At 44.2% G+C, this 18,352-nt stretch overlaps 1 protein-coding gene across 1 annotated transcript in view; it reads left to right on the forward strand.

Annotated features, from left to right (window-relative positions):
- Window positions 1–5,282: 5,282 nt before the first annotated feature.
- ARHGAP32 (Rho GTPase activating protein 32) overlaps window positions 5,283–18,352 on the forward strand; it is a 274,955-nt gene continuing 261,885 nt past the window's right edge. The window contains exon 1 of the mRNA XM_037038281.1: window positions 5,283–5,586. The gene's annotated coding sequence lies outside the window, so the exon portion shown is untranslated. The remainder of the gene's footprint in view (window positions 5,587–18,352) is intronic.

The following is an 18,352-nucleotide window of genomic DNA, read 5'->3' on the forward strand; positions in this document are numbered from 1 at the left end:
CTGAGCTACACTGGCCTGGCTTCAAACAAACATTTTAAATAAACCAGCGTGTTTGCTGAGGAAATACAGTCCCCCAGACCTGATTCCCTTCCTAACATGAAGGATCTCATGTATGGAAATGTTATTATTGCCTCTGTTAATTCTTTTAGAAGTCTTCACTGAATTTTGCCTGATAAGAAGTGGAGTTAATACTTTATACGAAAACTTACATTTCAGTGTAATCCCTCTCATCTCCTGGTTGAAGTTCACATCTGACTATAAAATGGGTTTTGTGCTGTTCATGAGGATGCCAGGTGTAGACCCCACGGGTAGACCTCAGGCAGCGGGTGATTAGCTCTGGTGACTGAGGTTGCTTTGCTGCCGCAGACATTTTTTCCAGTCATTTCAGAAACACTGGGCGATTTTCATGTCTTTAGTTGATTTCAAAAAATATATATATATATATTTCTTCCTCATTTTCAAAACATTAGACAAAGAAGTTTGGGAAACATAAATATTAGTGTTGATTTCCAAATTTCCTTTCTTCCAAAGCTTTTTTATAATAATCAAATTTTTCAACTTTTATGATATCAACAAAAGAAGGAAGAAAGCAGGCCCGTTTTACAGATGGAAACACAGAAATGTTAATTAACTCATTCAAGGTTACACCATGGGGCAAGATTAAAAAACGGGATCACTAACATCTCCTGAAATGTACCCCATTCCTTTCCAACATGGTGATTACTTCATTTGGGAATGAGATGTAATTCGGCCTTAATGTTCTGGGTCTTGAACTTTTATGTATCAAAACCGAATTGCAAGTTAGCCTATGATTTTGCCTTGCAGGCATTACATTATTCATTTAATATGTACCCCTCTCTGCTGATTCTTGATCTTTTCTTGGATTTTCAGTAAAATTTGTTTTGATTTGCAGTGAATTGCAAATTACATAATTTTATAATTCGCAGTAGTCCCCACTTGCAGTAAGTCCGCAGAGGACGGCTCCAGAGCAGTAAGTGACAGCAGGAAATAAATGAACAGAGAGATTCCGGAAGCTGACAGTACTATTTATTCATTTCCTTGATGATGTGGATTCAATGGTGAATAAACAAACTCCCTGCCCTCGTGGAGCATTTATTTTAGTAAGAGAGGCAAATCATAAACAATCATGTACAAACACAATCATGTAATGGTAACTGCTGTAAAAAAAAAAAGCAGAGTCAGGGAGAAGACAACACTATTTTAGCAGTTGAGGCCAGTTGAAAGGCTAGGAATATGGCCACACCACCCTGAACATGCCCGATCTCGTCTAAAAGCTGGGAAGAAGTGTTCCTTGCTGGTGGAGGGAACAGCTGGCGGTCAGCCCTGGGTAGCTGGGGTGGAGTGAATGTTAAGAAGTCAGGACTGGAGAGGTGAATAAGGGCTGCAGGTCTCAAAAGACTGGAGAGAGGACTTTGGATTTCGTCAAAGTGTGATTAAAAGCATAGAGCACTGAGAGTTTTCAGCAAGGAGTGGGACATTATCTTACTAATGTTTTAGAAGAAATTCTGTTTGCTGAGTTGAGACCCTGGAGGGGAAAGAATGAAAACAAGGATACCAATTAGTCACCCAGGAAGGAGATTATGAGGGGCAGATGAGGGTGTCAGTGGTTAAGAGAGAGGAAAGAGATTTGACTCAGTATATGTTTTGAAGGTAAAAACGGAAGGATTTGCTACTAAAATGAATGTGGTGTTTCAGAGAAAGGGATGTTTTTGCTATGAGATGGGGAATAGTCGCAGGAAGCAACTTTGGGTTTTGTTTTTAATATGAAACATCAAGCGGTCTGTTTTGGACACGTTAAGTTTGAGATATCCGAGTGGAGTTGTCAGTAGGCAGCTGGATATTTCAGCCTGGAGTGCTGGGGAGAGGTCAAGGTTAAAGATATACATCAGTGAATGGAGGCCATTTAGAGCCGAGGGCTGCAGGGGACTGTGGGGCGGGGAGGGAGAGTAGGAAGAATGGGAAAGGTTGAAGGTCAGAACCCTGGGGCAGTCAACATTTAGAATTCTGAAAGAGGAGAAGGACCCAGTGGAGGAAGTAGAAAGGGAGCTACTATCTGGCGAACTGTTCAAGAGCAGACCTGTAGGTAAGTACAAATGATGTTAGGATTTAGAGACTGAAAAACCCAAACATTTGTGGGAGGACAAGTAAAAGTTCTAAACTATCATGATAGAGAATACTGAACTAAAATGTGACTAGGAGAGGAGAGAAGATGGGAAATTTATCATTTCAAGGAATGTCCCAGGGATTCGTCACATAAGCAGGGAATAGGACGGCTGACAACTTCCTAAAATGTTGCTCAATAGTAGTTTTTTGGTGCAAAGGACTGAATGTTTTGAGAGGCTGCTCCATGGACACCCATATTAGCTAGGAGGATACCGCACATGGGCAACATGCCTTTTTCAATAATTAATTTTGTTGTTTTGTCTTATAGGGACACAATATGGCATTGGCCCTGTGGGCAGAAAAAAAAAATAAACAAGGCAATGTCAAATGTCACGTTCGGGAGAATTCTCTGTTAAGCCTGGCCTACTTTCAGCAACTCATTTTTCTCAAGCCAGCTGTTGAGCATTCAATTTGAGAATGAAAATAAGCTTGCTTTCTCTCGCTTGCTCAGTGCCCAGGCTCTCTCTGAAACTCAAGGTTAGGTAAGGGTGTTGCGCTGGTCTGCGGGGATGCTCTCCTTGCCGGCTCTACTTCTCTGCACCATGACGCTGCTTAGTGCCTGGAGGGGACTGCAGTGCAACAGATCCAAGATGCCAAGAGTGAGCCCAGATGCTACCACCAGAAGACAACAGTGCCAAGGCCGAGAAAGGAGGCCAGGCTGAGGCCTCCAGCAGCTTCCGAGAGGGAGGGAGAATTTGTCTTTTTCTCCCTGCTCCTGCCCCTCACCTTGGGAATATGGAATCAAACCATACGCAGTTATTGAACATTATTTTACAGCTGGACAGGCGCCTGCTTTTTTAGGGACTGTTATAGTTTTTAGGATAAACAAATTGGATCACTGAGGGTATTATTAGGTAACCGGTCACAATCACCTGAAACAGTAAGTTCAGCTGGCCACAGAGTTGTCCGGAAGTCACAACCTTTAGTTTATCTGCAGGTTTAGCAACCATAACTATCTATTCGTAGGGTATGTGAATGCTTCTTCCCAAAGAGAACAAGTGCTGGATGTGAACAAGAGTAAGGAGCATCAGCACCCTTGAGCTTGCTCAAATATCTCTGACATTTGGGATACACATAAGGAATCTACTTGTTCTTTCTCTGGCCTAGACATAATACTGATAGATGAAAAGATACTAAAATGTTTTGAGACTCTGAAGTAAAATATCTGTCATCCAATATGTGCACGGATCCCAGATCCTTTACATGTTATTCACTTTTCCACAAGCTGCATGCAAACCATTTAACACTCAGCCACTGCAGCCGAATTTTGGGATGTGATGACAAAACTGTGGAATGTGAAGGCTTTACAAAAAAAAATACAGAATGTCATTATCTTACTTGTCAGTAGTAAAGGGACTAGAGCCTTGGGTAAAACTTGCTTCTCATGGTGACTTGGTTTAATGTCCCGTGCTGACTTCCTCTTGACATAACAGGAGGTTTTATGTTTAGCGCTCACCATCTCCAGGACCAACACAAGCTACTGAATTCCTCTCTGCATACTTTCCTCTCTCTGGAATAGATGGCTCTCTGTGGTCAAAAGGTGAGCTTCTGAAATGGTTGCAGTTTATAGCAAGTGATTTTTAAACTCTGGGTTTATGTTGAAGTTGAAGGTTTCTAGTTTTCCTCATTTGCTTGGCTCTTTTCTTTCACTAGCATTGAGGAAGTCCCCATGAAGGATGTTATGGATCCTAAGTGCACCTGCTTCCAGTAGGTGGCTATGTATCAGGACACATTTATTACAGAAGGCTTCTTTAAACTTTCCCACCCCAGTCTGTGCCTCTCTGCAAATCTTCTCATTCCATCCCGTGTTCTCTGCTCAAAAAAAAAAAAAAAGCATCTAGAATTTTGGTCAACGTTGATTATATTGAAACTGGCAAGAGTGGGATTGTTGCCCATGCTCACTGCCTAATTTCTCTCCAGAACGTGCTGAAATCCTGCTTCGCGTATATGCCCTTGAAATTCTGCTAAGTGGGGTCAAGGCCACGTTTTACGTTCAAAGACTCCCACTGAAATGACTAAGTGTTGAGTGGACCCGAATCACTGCAGTGGCATTAGATGATGTAGGACTAAGAGTTAAATTATGTAGGTTAACTGCTCCCCCCAACATTTAGATATGGAATGGGCCAGAAGGAGTGAAAGGTACATATATAAAAGGAAAAAATGAAATGGTAGAATGTCAAGATATATGCTGTTACACAGATGGTTGTTTCTGCGGAAGTGCTGCGCAGGCTTTAGAGGCTGAACAAAAGGAACAGGGCAAGGAACGGGGTTAGTGCCATCCACAGGCAGGGGGTTTTCTGTAAAGCTCCGCCACTCCTCTCCAGAACCTCTTTTCAGTCCTCCCACGCACCTTCAGGTTTGCTTTCATCCGTTCTTGTCCTGCCTCTTCCCTGCCATGTCACTTCCAATCTCTTGGTCCGTAACTCTTAAATAAAGAAGCAACCGAAGGAACTTTTAGATCTCGCATTCCCCACAGTAACCGATGCGAGGTGATTTTAGATCAAAATGCGCAGGAGATGGAGAGACCGGGATCTTCCTGATTTGCGGCAATGCCCCCTTCCTCCCCGGCTCGGTGACAGTACTCAGGGGTCAGCTGGGAGTGGAGAGGACCTACTGCAGTAGTCTCACAGGAGGTCGCTTTCCGGTGTTACCTCTGCTGCGGCACGTTTTTTAATTTTCGCACCGCAGCGCAACATAGAAGCCGCGGCAAAAGACCGCGCCCGAACCTCTAGGGAAGCGTCTCAGCAGCGCCCTTAACGCTCCCGGCCCACCCCTGCGGCCCCCACGCCGTGCACGTGCACTCCCGGGACAACGGCAGGCGAGGCCTGGGCGCGCCCCCGCCGCCTACGGCCGCGCGCGCGCTCCGCCCGCCCCCCTCGCGCGTACTCGTGCCCGCGGCCGCGGCGGCGCGCCTCTTCTCCCCGCTGCGGGCGTCGCGGTGCAGGAGGAGGCGGAGCGCAGGAGGCGGAGGCCCGGCGGGCGGCGGGCTCCGGCGGGCGCGCGCCGGCGAGCGAGGCGGGGGCGCGGCGGGGGCGGCTCGAGGGCGGCTGGTAGGGGCTCCGAGCCGGAGGACCGCGGACCCGGGCCGACTCCGCCGGGGCGGGCGAGCGTGGCGGAGGTGGGGACTGTGAGGCCGCGGCCGGGAGCCCGGCGTCCCCGCCCCCGAGCCTGACGGGCGGCCGGGCGGGATGAGGCGCTGGCGCGGGGGGCGCCCGGCCGAGCCTCCGCGGCTGCCCTGGGCGGCCAGGCGTTAGGCTTGCGGTGCGAGCGGTGCTCGGAGGCGAAGACGAGGAGGACGAGGAGGCTGAGGAGGAAAGGGCGGCGGGCGCCGCGGAGGGCAGACACGGAGCGGCGATCCGGGCGCAGCGAGGCCGCAGCGGCGCGGCGGGGCCGCGGGGCTCGGTAAGGCGGGGGGCGCGGGCGGGCCGGGGGCGCCGGTGACGTGGGCAGGCGCCGCGGGGAAGGCTGCGGGGGGCCTTGCTTTCCTTTTTGGAAAAAAAGAATTCTTTTTCAAGTCAGGGTTCCGGATCGAATGTTCTTAGACCATCTCGGGTTTCCCCCGTCCCTCCGTGCTCAGTGCCCCAGCCTCCAGCGGGCACCGGCTCCGAGCCGGCCGCCTTCCGCGCTAGCATCCCCGTGGCCCCACGGCCTCGGCAGGCGAGGGTGCGGACGCATTTCTCGCCCTCTTCGGTGCTCAACCCCGAGGATCCAGGCGTGCTCGAGCCGCGAGTCCCAGGGATGCCATCGGGGCTCAGGGGACACAGCACGGGTAGTTGTCCGCGCGCGCTAGCGTTTCCCTGCGGTGTCGCCCCCGGGGTTGGTGGGGGCAGGCTGCGCGACAGGTCTCCGACAGGTCTCCGCTCGCGGGGACTCCCGTGGAGTTTTCCCTCTCATCTGTGTCATTGGCTGAAGTTGCTGGTACATACTGGACGATGCTGGTGACTTAGTGTCCCCTTTCTTTCCTCCTTGAACTCCCCGCCACCCTCGTATCGTGCCTTTCTCATTTCGTTGACTTGAAATATTTATGTTGAATGTTTTCGCAAACAGATTACAAGAAACGGTGGGAAGAGCAGGTCAAGCTTGATTCCTTAGTTTTAGTCTACTTCTGATCCTCTTTTAACTTCACCTCCTCTTGCTGAAGCTCAACGAAGGTAGAGGGGAGGAGACCCACAGCAGGATGCTTGGGATGCAGTTTAATAGTTAGCTTTTAGGAAATAGAATGGGGATAATTATCATTTTGATCTGCATGCACAATTGCAGTTTGCTTTTAAAATGCTTGGGGCACTGCGTGATGCTACACGGATAGTGGCAGCTGGGCCACATTGCATTGTTGTCAGCATCTCTTTTATGTTCCATTCTTTCAGACTTTTGCTTGGCACAGATTTAGACCTTTTAAGTCATTCTGAACAGGAATAACTTCTGATACATCACTTGCTTTTGTAAACGTTGTCTATATTTGTATTTCTACTGGAAGAAAGAGAGCATGTGGTGCTAGAGTACAGTGGCTCTCAGAGTCAGAAGGTGTGCTAGTTTGGTCCAGGAATTAGATTTATTGTTGCAGTGTTTGGGGTAGTGATGGTTGTGATTCAGGGTTTTTTTCCTTATTGGGTACATTGAAGTCTAACTGGGCATTTTGACATTTGCTCCTTGGGGCTTGAGAGTGAAGGAAATAGAAGCTTTATTTGCTGTTACAAGATGATCTCAAAGTTTTTCGAGAACTTGTTGATGTGGATTCATTCTAATAGGGCTGTTTGTGAAGATGGGGTGTCATGCTGTTGTGATTTCCACTTGCAGGTCTATCTGGAGTCTGTTTCATTTTTAAAATTGGTGATGTGGTGATGCTCAGTAGACTGAGGCCATAGCGTGGCGGGAGACTGGAACTGTGCTCAAGCCAGTCACCTCCATACTGTTGTCCCCAGAGCAGGCCTCGGGGTAAAGCAGCACTTTGGACAGAGACCCGTCCAGCCATAGCTGGGGTGCAAGCTGGGTTTAGTCTGCAGTGGTGCACATTGAGGTGGGTGACAGGGTGTAAGTGGGCCAGAGAGGAAATGTTTGTTGCAAGAACCTTTCTCGGTTACATAACTGTTTTGTTTTCTAGGGACAGACTCACTCAGAAGCAGCCAGGCAGGCTCAACTGTCATTAGGGTCTTTGATGTTGGTTTGCGTTCCAGTAGTTATGTTCCTTCTATTTTCTTTTCCCACCCCCCACATCATTTCCCAATCAGAAGCTATTCTGCAGTTGGGCTGAGACTTTAATGTCAATACATCCATCTCCACTTCTCTCTTTTCCCCTTATTCTCTGTTTAGATGACTTATTCAGCAGTGTTTTCCCTTCTCAAGTGGGCCTGGGTGTGTTGTCTGCATCATATCTATAGTTTCATTGTTGACTGTGAATGCGTTTTACACATGTCAGGGACTAGCACCTGTTTTCTTCAGAAGACTGTGATAGCGGAAGAGAAATGGCATGAAATGAGCTAAATATTGTTCATTGTTTAGTTTGGTCTTGTAAGGAATGAGAATGTGTTAGATCTCTTCCAGTTTCAAAACGCTGCGATTCTATCTCATTCTTAGGACATCTGTGTGCAGTACCTACAGTTTGGAACTTTTGGAAGTTTTCATTATTTTGGGACAGATGGCAAAGTTTATGGAGACTTTGAGTTTCATCAAAGCATCAGTTCAAAGTATTGAAGCAGGTTACAAGTTAGCATTTGTGAGAAGAGCTGTTTAGTTAAAAATTATATTTTTCTGCATTATTTAGGAAGAAGTTGGCAAAATTCAGCCTTTGGCCAAATCTGGCCCACAGCTTGTTTTTTGTGTGGGCTATGAACTAAGAATGATTAAATTTGAAACGCTTGGAAAAAATCAAAAGAATACTATTTCAGACATGTGCAAGTTAGATGAAATGCAAATATCAGTGTTCACAGATGAAGGTATTTGGCACGCAGCCCTGCTCGTCCCTTTATGGGTGGTCTGTGGCCGCACTGGCAGCTCAGCAGTGGAGTTGTGGTCTTACGACAGAGGTAGTTTGCCTGGAAAGCCTACACTCTTTATCTAGCCCTTTACGTAAAAAGTCTGCCAAACACTGATTTAGGACTTGAAATTTCATGCCTTACTTCGAATAAGTGTTATTTCTTATCATAGCATTGTAAGGGTTAAGACCCTGGGGAGGTACTGAGTTTTACTTTGGAGCATAAACCTTGATCCTGGACAAACTAACATCTTGGTGCCTCAGGTACCTCCTTTATAACCAGAGAATGACGATAGGATCTGTCTTAGAAGGTTGTAGTGATGATTAAGTGAAATGGTACATGTCAAGTCTGAATGCGATGTATTAGTAAGCACTCAGTACAATGCAGGTGGTGATGATTGTAAATCCTACTGTAAACGTAGGCCTAAATTACTGTATAGCACCTTTGCCCCTGTATTATCTACCTGTTCTCCTGAGTGATAGGCTTACTTGTTACTGACTTGTCAACTTTACTGAAGCTGCTAGTTTAGTCAACAGATGATAATTGTAATAATGAGAAAATTTACATATGTTATGCTATATTTTTATTAATTACTTATTTAGGTGAATAAGAATGGGTGGAAGCCCTGGCTCAGTAGCTCAGTTTCTTAGAATGCTGTCCCAATAAAGTCAAGGTTACAGATTCAGTCCCCACAAAGGCATATACAGGAACCAACCAAGAGTGCATAAGTAAGTGAAGCAACAAATTGATGTCCTTCTCTTTCTCCCTTGCCACCCCTGTTCTCTCTCTCCAAAAAAAAAGTGGGGGGAAGGTAGTTTTTCTCTGTTTTTCAGAGATCCTTGTGTTTTTTTTTAATCTTTAGAGGGGAAAGGAAGGAGAGAAGGAGAGAAATATCAATGTATGGTTGCCTCTCGTGAGTCCCCTGCTGGGAACTGGCCTGCAACCCAGGCATGTGCCCTGACTGGGAATCGAACCACTATTTTTTGGTTTGCAGGCCCATGCTCAATCCACTGAGCTATACCAGCCAGGGTTAGAGATCCTTGTTTTTGATAATTTTCTAATACCATTCTGTGCGTGTTTGCAAACTCAATTTAAATATCAGTTCTATTTTGATACTGGTGTTTTTTTGTTTTTGGTCTGGGAAAGATATGTGAGAAAAGCCTGTTTTAATTAGGCCAGGGTTAGATAACTTTCCTTACATGTGTATGACATTCTGCTAAGTCTTCCTTATGATTTGCATTAGCATCTCTATAATATCCTCTTAAAGTTACAATAATAAAACTTAATATTTTTCTAAAGACCTAGTTTACTGTTAGAGGCTTTAATATTAAACTGCTTTTTTAAAGTTTTTGACTTAAATTATGTTACAAGTGAGAAATTGGATGTGCTTTTTAACTTCCAGTGCTGGTTTATGTAACATTACCCTCAAACTAAGAGTGAGCAAATAAACCAGGCCATTGTTCTGATTGAGTTAAATGAGACAGAATTGGGGTCACTGTGGCTTTTGCAGTCCTATCAGTTGTGTAGCTTCATGCCTTGGGTGATGCTTAAATGCAGCGTGATGGTCCAAGGGAGATGGAAGGGCATCGATGTTCCCACATGGTCCATCATGGAACAGTGGGATGGATGAAGGCAGAGGCCCTTTATTTCACATGGGGCAGCAGCGCTTGGAAAAGGAAACTGCAGGGTTCTGGTTGTAGCACCTCAAGAAAGGTAAAGATGTAAAGAAGACCCGCTCTCATGAGGAGACAGTATTCCCTTTTGAGAACCAACCAACCAACCAGTTTTCTATCTGAAGAGAGGTGAAAGTTGAGAGAGAATGTTTCCCAAGGTAGTAAAGATTTGGTAAGATAGCTGTTTGTAGTTTTGCTGTGTACCTGGACAAGAGGGCTTTCCCTGGTATTTAAAGAAGATTGTGCCCTGGCTGGTGTAGCTCAGTGGATTGAGCACGGGCCTGCGGACCACACGATTGTGGTTCGATTCCCAGTCAGGGCACATGCCTGGTTTGCAGGCCAGTTCCCGGTTCCTGGCAGGGGATGCACAAGAGGCAACCATACATTGATATTTCTCTCTCTCTCTCCTTACCTTCCCCTCTAAGATAAATAAATAAAATCTTAAAAAAAAAAGAATTTCCTAGTGAATGTTTTTTTTTTTTTTTAAAGAAGATTGTTTTAGGACACATAAAAGGATGTGAAAAATGAGATGTTTGGTTTAATTTCTCATAACCAATGTATGTGCCAGAATGTTCACTGTGGAAGTAGAATTCTGGTTTTTAGACAGATCCTGTTACTTGGTTTGCGGTCATATGTCCATTTACTACTTACTTTACATTATGGATTATAATATATATTAATATTGGAGGCTGTGGAGATGGAAAGTATGGGAAGGAAAAGCATGTGACCCCACTATAATAGAAGTGTCATGATGCATTTACATTGTTTCTATTAGAAACGATGGGCACCATGCTCTGGGAAATAATTCTAAAGTAGACATTCAGTTTGTTTGCACTTAGAAATCATACAAGCATTACTGTATGGAGTTCAGCCTTGTGATCTTGGGCAAGCCGTTGACAACATTGTTTTTGTTCCCTTGTGTGTAGGACAGAAACTGTAATTCTTTTCCTTTGTTCTTTGGAGAGATACGTGGTAAAAGGGTACTTTAAGAAGAGTAGCATTTTCTGCAACTTTGAAGAAAATGTATGGAATTCAATAACTACTTAGTATATTAAGCCCAGACATAAAAGTGAAGTAACCTTTAATGGAGAAAGGAAATTTGAACTCGAAGTCACAGGACCTGGGTTCTGTTCTTGGCTGTGCTGTAAACTGTCTGTGACTTTGGACAAGTAATTTATCTCTCTGAACCTCATTTTCCTTATATCTGTAATGAGGAGTCAGACTAAAGGTAAGGTCCTTTTTTGGTCCAAAATTATGATTCTGATTTTTTTTTAAACTAGGGACCATCCTCTTGCGCTTGCTTAGTTACCATTGACCTAGTAGTTGCTTTATATCCAGTGGTCATCCAGATTCAGTAGCAGTCCTGGCTGCAGTAGGGTGAGGAAAACCAAATCTTTTTTTTTGCAGTAGAAGTATTCTCTGAGTACATATTACATATTTTGGTATTCTCTGAGTACATATTACATATTTTGTACCATGCTAGATCCAGTGGGAAATAGATATGAAAGAAGGTGGCATTGATTCTTTGTGCTCAGAAAATGTTCATTTTATTGGGAAGATGAACTATATTTTGAGAAAGATTCTTATAAAAGGGTAGGCAAGGGGACACTGGGATGATCTGTCTGTCAATTGAAAGACTTAGGATGTACTGTTGGAGAGGGTACTCTGTGACCTTGAACATTTGTAAAATGAGCTTAGTAGGCTCCCTCCAGCTCTGAAATTGGTCCTATTCTCTTTGATGGAGAAGCAGCATCTTCGAATCAGCCTATCAGGGGACAACCCAAGAGAGAACTGTGTGGTGTGGACCAGAGTTTTACACTGGTTCTCTCTGATCACTTGGTTTTATTAGATGGGAGGGAAGGGTGACTTTAACCTGCTGGAAATGCATTCGGGGACAACCTTTCTTTTGTAAAGTTTAGCATTTGAGAAGTGACAGGAGACCACAGTGTCCCTTTTTGAGGCAAAAATTTATGCTGTGCTCACACTCATTTTTGCCTTTTTAAGGCCTCCACTTCTGTAGTTATTTTCTCCCCTAAATTATTGTTCCTTCCTTACTGGATCATCTCTTTTAGGCGTACATGCCTTATATTATGTGCAGCCCTGATGATTAATTGTTTACCAAATGCCATTCTCTGCGGCTTCCTTTCAGTGATAGGACCCTCAAGTTTTGTCTGGGCACATGGTGCCCAACTACACTACATTTCCCAGCCTCTCTCTCACAGATAGATGTAGCCATGTGACTCAATTTTGGCCAAAGGGACATACCCAGAAATGGTGTGCGGGATTTCCGGGTCATGGTCTTAGGAAGCTAGTTGCCTTCTGCTTCTCTTTCTTCTCCTTTGTTCAGCCTTGCGGGTGAGCAACACTTTAGGAGGATACAGATCTACAAGACAGGTTCTTGGATGGTCTCATCCAGCAGAGCTCCCTCCGAGCCGTGGACTGCTCATTTATCTCTGGGTGGTTAAGTGAGAGAAGAATACAATTTGGTCTTGTTGGAGCCTGTGATACTTTGACTGAATAAATCACCTCTCTTAAGCCACATTCTCCTCCATTTTATGATTCCCTTCAGCTATTGCCTGATTTCTGTGTTTTCTTTTACAGCAAGAGATGTTTATATTTGCTGTGCTGACTTCCTCAGGCTGCCATGGCCTGTATCTTGCCAATGCCAGTGACCACTTCAGTGTCTACATCTTACTGACCTCTCACCAGCATTTCACATTGGATGACTTTGATCTTTGATCTGTTTCCTACTCATTCTCTGTGTCTTTTTGCCAGCTTATCTCTACCCCTCCCCCAGCTCTAAAATTTGGAATGTCCCTGGACTCTGCTCAGGTTATTTCATCCAATTTCGTGGTTTCAAATACCATTTATATGCCGAAGAGGATTAAATTCTTATCTCTAATGCTGAGTTTCCCCCTCTTGACTCATCTAACTTCATTCCTCCGCATGATATCTGAGAGATGCCTCAAATGTAATGTGGACAAAGGTGAACTATGAATTACTCTTTCTTTCATGCATCCCTGCCTTCACTGTCTCAGTAAGTGGCACCACCACCTATTGAGTTGTGCAGGCCATACCCTTGGAATCATCTTCCATTTTTTTCTTCTCATCTCATGGTAAGTCTTCTCAGCTCCATGTTCAGAACATAAACTGGACCTGACTGCGTCTCAGCCTTTTCACTGTGAAAAACCTGGGCTAGTAGCCTTTTTCCTCTGGAAAACTGCCAACAGACTTCCCTTCCTGTGTTCTTGTCTCTGCCTTCCTTACCTGTCCCGTACACAGAAAGTAAAAATAATGCTAAATTAATCTGATCGCTTGACCTACTTACTGGCTTTCTAATACACTTAAGACTAAAACTCAAAGGTAAAAATTTTATTGTGCAAACAAAACCTCCATCTTGGCCACTCATGAGACCCTGTATCAGTGGGGAAGATTTTGTCCTGTGGGGACATTTGGCAATGTCTGGAGACATTTCTGATCGTCAGGACTGGGTGTGGGGTGGGGGTAGTGTGCTACTGGCATCTAGTGGGTAGGGTGCTGGGGTCCTGCTAAATACCCTACGATGCTGAAGCCAGCTCCCAATAACAAAGAGTAATGTAGATTACAATATCTGTAGTCCATGATCGGGCTCCTGGCTTTCTCTCTACCCTCATCTTTTATTCTCTATTTGTTCACTGGGCTGCAGTCACAGCGATGCTCTTTTTCTTTCTTAGTAGGCTTTACTTTTTAGAGGAGTTTTAGGTTTACAGCATAATTGAATGGAAGGTACAGAGATTTCCAACCCAGGAACAGCCTCTCTTCCTATTGCCATACCCAGAATGGTACAGTTGTTATAATTGATAACTTATATTGACACAACATTATCACTCAAGAGTCCATAGTTTGTATTAGGGTTCATTCTAGGTGTTACACAGTCTATACAGAGTAGTTTCACTGCCCTATGCTTCTTACCCTATTCTTCACCTATCCATCCCTTGCCTCCCCCCACCCCCAACCCCAGCTATCAATGATCTCTTTAATGACTCCATAGTTTTGCCTTTTTCAGATGTCATATAGTTGGTAGTGTACAGTATGTTGCCTTTTCAGATGGCCTTCTGTCAGTATGTATTTAAGTTTCCCCATATTGTATCATGGCTTGATAGCTCATTACTTTTTTAGCGCTGCATAACATTCCACTGTGGACACACGGCAGTTTATCCACCCCCCTGCTGAAGGACATCTGGCTTGTTTCCAGATTTTGGCAGTTATGAATGAAATTGCTTAAACACCCGTGTGCAGGTTTTTTTGACATTATTTTTCACCTCCTTTGGTTAAATAAAATACCAAGGAGTGTGATTGCTGAATCATAGTATATTTAGTTTTATAAGAAACCAACGGAGCTGTTTTCCAAAGTCGCGGTACCACTTCGCATCCCCACCCACAATGGATGAGTGTGTTCCTGTTGCTCCACAGCTCCTCTGGCGCTGGGTGTTGCCAGCACTCTGGAGTTAGGCCATTCCAATAGGCGTGTAGTGGAAGATGCTCTTTTTTATCCACTGTACAAGCTAAGCACATACCTTCTTAGGGATTTGCTGTTCCTTTTGTTTAGAATGTGCTTCCTTCAGATCTTTGCATGACTGCCTTCTTTGTCTTCTCTAGAGAGGCCTTTGTGATTACCTGTAAAAGTACAGCATTCCAATTTGTCTGCTCCATGATCCTGTTTATCTTCTTTATATTAGTTTATTATTTAATTGCTTAGGTGGAAATTCAGGAGAAATTTATAGAAATTAAACAGTTCTATAAATTGTTTAATTTATAATTCCCTGTCCATAAACTATTTGAGGGGCAGGGCCTCTGTCTGGAGACTTGTTGAATACTTAACATCCCTACTTAATAAATAATTTGTTGATGACCCAGAGGTGCCCGAGTCCATTGTGGGAATGGATGGCAAGGTCTTCAGTGATGATGCCAGATCAGAGGATTCAACTGGGAGCGGTGGGGAAGGTTATGCTTTTCTGGAGGATGGGCAAACAGTCCCTTGAGACTGGCCACTTTAGCCTTTATTCAGTGATTAATGTTGTGGGGCGGAGGAACTCACCTCCGTGTTATGAAGAGGCAGATTACAAGAGTGAGCTGACAGCAGGAACTTTTTAAGAGAGAGAGGTTACTGCAGGATTTAACTTTAATTTAGCCTTGTGTCTCACACCCCTTGTTTCTGCACATGGAGCGACATCTTCCCAGGACTGTTGAATGCTGTAGTTACAGAGACCTCTAGGGAATGCAGTCCTGCCTTTTCCCAATAGCAGGATTCCTTCAGGTTATCCTTGGAAGATAATCCTCTGCCCTGTGCTTCTGTATTGCCAGTGTCTGGGAACTCAGTTACATGACAGTCCAACTCTTCTTAAAGAGCTCTCATTGTTTAAAAATTCCTTATTATATTAAAGTGGAATGTAGCTCCCTGAATTTCCACCACCACACAGATATGCTTTATTTTTCACGTGATAGCTCTTTAGCTGTCGTGTGAAAGATGGTTGGTTCTTTTGTCTTCCTATCAGCCTTTTTTCTTTTTAGACTAAATGTACTCCTTCAACTCTTCCTATGACAAGGTTTTTAGCTCATTTTCCAGGTCATCCCTAACATTTTTGGGACTTGGGGCAAGAACACAAATGGAAGTCCATATTCCACATGTCTAAACATTTACAAGTTCTAAATCAAACTAACTGATAAGGCTGTTTCACTGCCTACCTTAATAAAATGTCATGGTTGACCTGATCAGAGAGAGCAGAACAGAATTCTTAGATGTGCCTGCGTTCTGCTCCAGGACAAATTGTAAAGGACCAGCCTTCAACCCGAGATCCCCTTTTCCCTGCAGGCTCCTTGCACAAGGGACTTTGCATGTGCGCATGTGTGGACACTCGAGCCCACACACCTACTCACGCCCTTCAGACAGCAGCTCCTTGACCATCCCTTGGGTCTAGGATTGTAAATACTGATGAGTTCATCTCCCCTTGCGAGGACTAACTCAGAAAAGAGGCCTGACACACCCTGGAAGTAGGCAGGAAATTCTGAGGTACTGGACAAGATGAGGACCAAAGTGTGTAGGCTGCAGGTGGGCACACCTTTTAGGCCCTTACAACAACTAGCCTCCCATGGTCAAGGATGTGGCCTGTAGGAGTCCAGAGCATGACCTTCCACAGATCCAGGACCAGGGCAGGGGTCCCTGTTGCTAAGATAGTACTGTTCTATCGCCATCAGACTCTGGTCTTGATTCTGTCTTCCAGGGCTAGTTATTGTGGAAAATGTTAAATTTCCTCTTATAGTATTCCAAATTAGACACTGTATTCTAATTAGAGCTTTCTCACTAGTGTGCTAGGCAGTGCTCTGAATGTGTTACAGATGGGCCAGAAATACTGATTTCCTTAGTCCTCAGAGAGTGTTGTCAGTCATGGAGAGGCAGGAGCCTCTAGGCTGATCACTGTTGCCCAGCAACAGCATGCATGGCTTATTTACCCCAGTGTGCCTGCACCAGCACAGTCGTTTTTTGTGTGTCAGAGCGGGAGAGATTGGGAAGCCCTGCTCCAGTCTGGTACGCAGTGACTACTCGGGCTCTTCGTTTCCTGTGCTTTACATACAGCTTTAACAGAATTTTTTATCAGCATCATTATTTGATCTGCTTGACAATGTTGGACTGTCAAAGTAGGTTTGTGCCCTTCTTATTAATGAGGATATAGATCCAGGTTAAGTGGTTTAATCTAGCTACATATTCTCACTCAACTAGGGCAGCTGAAACTGGAGCTCCATTCTCCTGACTCTTATTTTGGCATAGTCTCTCTACTAACCCAAATCGTTTTTCTTGTACTTTTTTGGGGGACAGCCTATCATTTCAGGCTCAGTTAGGGCATGCAGGGAATTAAAATTTTTAAGAGTTTTTCAACCCCAACTTATGCTATATGACTCTTTTATTGTTGCTTTTTAACCCAAAGACTTGACTTTACATTAATCATTCTTTTTTTAAAGATTTTATTTATTTGTCTTTAGAGGGAAAGGGAAGGAGAGAGGGAGAGAAATATCAATGTATGGTTGCCTCTCATGCATCCCCTGCTGGGAACTGGCCCGCAGCCCAGGCATGTGCCCTGACTGGGAATTGAACTGCGATCCTTTGGTTCCCAGGCCCACCATGCTCAATCCACTGAGCTGTGCCAGCCAGGGCTAATCATTGTTAATAGTATCATTTTTATGTTGGTCAGACTTGATCCAGTGTCTTGAAACTTGATTCTCTGTGTTGTCCATTTCGATAGCTCTCTTACCTAGATTAGCATCATATTTAGTTATTAGAGTGATGTTTGTCTGAAATCGTCACCCTGTGTCATTTATAAAAAGTTAGATTACATTAAGGCAGAAAACTGCAATACTTTTAGAAGTAGTTCTTTCCTAAATTAGTTATGATAAAGTTCTGGCACATAAATATAAGTTTATTTCCCTTTAATTTAGTGCCCACTTTATATTGATCTTTACAAACATTATTTTACGTAAACCCCAGATAAGTGTAATCACTTGCTTAAGTCACCCAACTAAATGGTGGATTGATTCAGAATTTAAATCTAGGTCTTTTTGACCTCGCAGTACCTGTGCTTTCCTCAGTATTACTTTATAAATAATGTGGAATGATTTGTACACATTTAAGATGGGCTGGGAAAGGAGTGTTTCCCAGGTTTATGTTCTCACGTGTAGAATAACTAATTCTCTAATGTTACTCATGAGTAGGACAGTTGCCACGTGCCCCTGCCGCCCCCCCCCCCAGAACTATCTGGTGTAAATGTCAGTGGTGTGAGGTTGAGAAACCCCCCCCCCCCCCAGAACTATCTGGTGTAAATGTCGGTGTGAGGTTGAGAAACCCTGCTCTAATAGTTTTGGGAAGTCAAGGTGCGTTTTTATATTTAGCTGATTGTCATGGTGATGGGTATTAGAAGGTATGAGCTATGAGGGAGTCTTTGTGCCTCCGTATTTTGCATTCTCAGTGGTCTGCCTCCCTCCTTGGAACAGGTTGTCAATGAGAATAGAGCATGATGTTTGTCCACTTCCATTCTGTATTACTTCTAGAGAATCTGGGATTTTTATAAAGGCTTTCTAAGTGGTGAGAGTTAGGCTTTTTATGTTTGAATACTTTTTTCATGCAACTAAGCTGGTTTTTGTCTGTTGACTTGCTCACCAATGTGACTTCTATGAGGAGCTGTATTTATTGGGTAAAGCACAAATTTGAAGGAATGGTTGCTTAGCATTCTAATACAAGTTCTTTCTCTTTTCCCTTGTTTTTGGGGTCCAAGGCATGACCAGAACATCGCTGCAGCACTTTCCCATTTCTTCACAGTAACTTCTCCGTACTTGATTTTTGTCTTCCTTCCATCAACATTGCCATACCCTCCTCCTTGAACTTGCTTCATTATGTCAGTCTAGCAGACCAAGAACAATCAGATGTTCCCTAGTCCTAATATACTTAACTCTCTTGCTTGAGTTTCGAGGAATGCTTTTTTTAAAAGATTTTATTTA

The sequence above is a fragment of the Sturnira hondurensis genome, unplaced genomic scaffold (assembly GCF_014824575.4).
Source record: "Sturnira hondurensis isolate 20B ecotype Veracruz unplaced genomic scaffold, ASM1482457v3 Scaffold0024152, whole genome shotgun sequence".
NCBI classification, from domain to species: Eukaryota; Metazoa; Chordata; class Mammalia; order Chiroptera; family Phyllostomidae; genus Sturnira; species Sturnira hondurensis.